Genomic DNA, 4,325 nt, shown 5'->3' on the forward strand with positions numbered 1-4,325 from the left:
ATCAAAATAGGTACATATAACATTTTTTATGAGACATAAAATTGAGCAGAAATTTAGATGGCTTTTTCTTTAAGTTTAAAAGTTCAAACTTGACAATTTCTTCCTTTTCAAAACAATTTTAAAGGATGAATATATACATATGAACTACATAAACAAAGATTTTAGTTTATAACCTACTATAATTATTTTGTAAAACTACTTACTGTGACCTGTTTTAAGTTTACTGACCATTCTATTTGTTATTCATCTGCTTAATTTAAATTGTGAACTACAGTACAAATATTCTTCAAAGTATAAACATGCTATGTAAATACCACAATCCAAAAATTTTCAGTACACCTTTTTCATACAGTATGATTATGGCTAAATGCCCATCTCAAAAGGACAAATAGGTTTTTCCAAAGGAACAAATGATCCCACAAAGAAGGTGGAATTAATAATATATATTCAATTGCAGGGGAAGAATTATGAGCTTTTTAAACTTCTTTCCATATTCCCAAAGTTACTACTACATAACTAATTAATCTGGACCAAAAGCAGGAGTTATTCTTGATCATTCTTTCCTTCACAATTCAGTCATCCAGTCTAACTTCTGTTAGCCTTTTTTACAAAATACCTCAAATTCAACAACTTCTCCCAATCCCCATTCATACCTCTCTTTATTTAAGGCATCAACACCTCTCCCCTTGATCACCATTGGCTCCTAACGTGTCTAAGCTGCCTCTACTCTTAAAATTCAATAGCCCTCTTCCTTTTTGGTTTCATGACCCCTTCACGTTCTTAAAAATTATCGAGGACCCAAAGAGCTATAGTTTATGTGGATTATATCTATTGATGTTTACTGAAGTATCAGAAACATTTAAAACACAAGTGCATGCACGCACGCGTGCGCGCACACACATACAGACACATATCCCATTAGCTGTCAGAGCACTGATATCACCACACATGAAAGACTCTGGAAATGCCATTGTATCACATAAGAGAATCAGAGTGACAAAGGCAAATAACATTTTAGTAATATTATGAAAACAGTATGAAACCTGTAGATCCATGACAGGGTCTCAGTGACCTCAGTGTCCTTGGAGCACACTTTAAGAAACACTGCTATAATCTATTCTTCATACAGCACATCCACAGTGATCTTTTAAAAATATAAATCAAAACTCGCAGGCTTAAAACTCAGATATTCTCAACTTCAATCTGTAAGATAAGGCCCATTAACTAATTTTCCAAACTTAATCTGGTATCTTTTTCTCCTACAGCTCTCTCCTCTTTACCCAAACTTCCATTCTGGTCCTGCTTGCCTCTTGCTGTTCTTCAAACACAGCAAGTACATTTTTACACATGCCAAGTCTTAACAACTGCAGTTGTCATTGTGTTGAATGCTCTTCCCCAGATGTTTACATAGCTGGCTCTTTCTCATTATTCAGGGCTCTATTCAAATGTCATCTTCTCAGAGAGGACCTTGCTAACATTAAATCTAAGAGAACCAGCACTGGCGCCCCTCCTAATATCATGTAGAAATAATACTTTATTCTTTACCCAGCTTTTTTCTTCATAGGACTTGAAACTATGTATTTATTTCCCTGTTTACTGTATATGTTCCCTACTAGAAGGCAATTTTCATGAGTAGGAAAACGTGCATGTCCTGTTCACTAATGTATTCCTAGAGCCTAGAATGGTATCTAGTACACAGTAGATGCTCAATTAATATTTGTTAAAAGAACCAATGTACCTCTTAAAAACCATCATCACACCGCATTTAAAGTTAGATGATGAATTCAGTATTTATCATCCTTTCTNCCTTCCCCAATTCCCCAATGCTGTTACCCTCCCCCCAATTCCCCAATAAAATCTTTAAAAAACAAACAAACAAAAAAACCTCAAATTCATTATATTTAGTAAAAGAAGCCGGACTCAAAAGGCTACATATTGCATGATACCATTTATAATATTTTGGAAAAGACAAAACCATAGTGGCTGCCATAGTTTGGCTGGAGGAAAGGAAGGAGATTATTATAAAGAGGCATGAGGGAACTTTTGTCATTATGGAAATGTTTTATATCTTGATTGTGCTGATAGATACATGACTGGACACTTAGAATTTATTGTATACAGTCTAATTAATTGTATATAGAATTTTGTATATTATAATTGCCCAATTATACACCTAAAAAGGGTGAAATTAACTTTAAGTTTTATCTCCAAGAAAACTGATAAATCCCTAATTACATCCTTCCTTATAATCATAGATTTCAACAATCTATTTCTAGCTTTTCATACTTTGTAAAAATCTTTATAGGTTTTGGGTATTTCTATTGAATTTTTATATTAAATTTATTGGGGTACACTTATATACAAACCTCAGGTGTACGACTTTATAATACGACATCTGTATACTCTATTGTGTGCTCCCCACCCAAAGTCTAGTCTTCTTCCATTACCTGTATTTGACCCCCTTTACCCTCTTTGCCCTCCCCACACTCCCTTCCACTCTGTGGTCTGTATCTATGAGTCTGTTTTTGTGTTTATTTGTTCATTTGTTGCTTTTTGTTTTATATCCCACGTGAGTTAAAACATACTGTTCTTGACCTCTCATACATTTTCCTCATCAGTATACGATAAAAGGTTTTTCACTTATGACTAGTAATTCATTGTTTTCAGTACATTTATTATTTTCTTCTTTAATTACATAAAATGTGAGCTATTATCCTTACTACTAATGTTCACACTTTCATTTCTCCTTCATTTTTATAAAATAAGAATAAAAACAAGTTTCAAATAAATATACAAATATTGCTATGTTTATATCTGCTAAAATGAAATTGTTGGCCAGTAGGCACTGGCACCATAATATGAAAAAAACATTTTCTAGGTGATCTGTCCACACACAATATGCAAAATGCAATCAGGAGATAAGAATATATAATTTACAAAAGAGACAATTTATAGGAAATCTGATGACTTGTCAGAGTTTTCNTAATGTAAGAGCTAATCATTACAAAGTTCTCATTATCATACTTAAAAACTGAAATGTTTCTCAGAATAAGATTTATTAGAATTTTTAAGGAAATACTGAAGAATTGGATTTTAGAGATACTGTTTTAGCACATTTTCTTATTTGTGACAAAGATCTCTCAATAAGCTATCTTCTCTTTCTCTTCCTAGTCTTTCAACATTAGTCTTAATCATCATAACCTTGAGTACAGTAGGGCTCAATTAATCTCCTGAATTCTTGTGTAAAATACTTCTGCATTTAGGGGGAAGAGGGAAGTTTTTATTACATTCTCAAAGATATCAGTGACACAAAAGAGGTTACTATCTACTATTTCACCCACTCCATTTCAATTTTCTATATCTCATTATTTTTCAACTATTTAGCACTAAACTCAACTCAGATTACGCTGTTATTTAAGCTGTACCATTCTGAACGCAGATATTGGTGGCAGTGATAATATTGAAAACAACGAGAAAGTTAACAGAAGCCCTAGGACAAGGACAATGGCCTAAGTCTGCAGAAGAAGGTACATGTCCACAAGAAGAGAAATAAATCAGTGGCAGGGCTTCCATATTACTAGGAAACAGAGAACATTATGAACTTAAAATTACCTGTAAATAGAAAAATAAATACCATACTCCCACAGAACTATTTCTGGATTTCATATTGCTGCAAACCTGCATAGAGCAGGAAGTGTGTAACAACAAAATCATCCTGAGAAAACAGAAGGTCCCACACTAAGTGCAAAAATTACTGAACATATATGAAATACGGCAGATATTAGCAATGGCTATGGTGAAAAACTTCTCTGGGAGAGAATGAAATAACTAGAAATGGGAAATATTCTTTGACAGAGAAGACTAAAGAAAGAAGAGAGGAAAATTAAGGATATGGGAGAAATCAGAGATCCACAAGGCACATCAACACATATATGTACCCCCAAAAACCAACCATCCAACCAACCAACCAACCAAACAACCAACCAACCAACCAACCAACTAACCATCCATTAAAGAATATCCTTTTTGGTATCTGGAGAGAAGGAGTTTTAGAAATAGAAATCTAAAAGGCACAAAAACCCTTGCCCTGTACAAAAAACAAGCAGAAAAATCAGTTTACCATACAAAGCTAATGTAAGAAGGAAACAGAAAATTAGAATAAAAACATCTCAGCTACTGAAAATTTCTCCCCCAAACTAATCAGAAGGCAAAGAAAATTTGATTGGGTGAATTATACCAGTATGAGTATATCCTTAACAAATACTTGGAGGTGTGAGAAAACAAACACAAAAAACTCCACCTTGAATCCGAAATTTAATAAGAAA

General features: G+C 33.5%; 1 protein-coding gene across 1 annotated transcript in view; it reads right to left on the reverse strand.

The window, feature by feature from the left end:
* The window catches only part of UBA6 (ubiquitin like modifier activating enzyme 6), a gene marked incomplete at its 3' end in the record, with an annotated part of 83,842 nt that overhangs the window by 44,201 nt on the left and 35,316 nt on the right, over nucleotides 1-4,325 (reverse strand). The window lies entirely within an intron of this gene.

This window comes from Hipposideros armiger, unplaced genomic scaffold (genome assembly GCF_001890085.2).
Source record: "Hipposideros armiger isolate ML-2016 unplaced genomic scaffold, ASM189008v1 scaffold_1001, whole genome shotgun sequence".
NCBI lineage: Eukaryota > Metazoa > Chordata > Mammalia > Chiroptera > Hipposideridae > Hipposideros > Hipposideros armiger.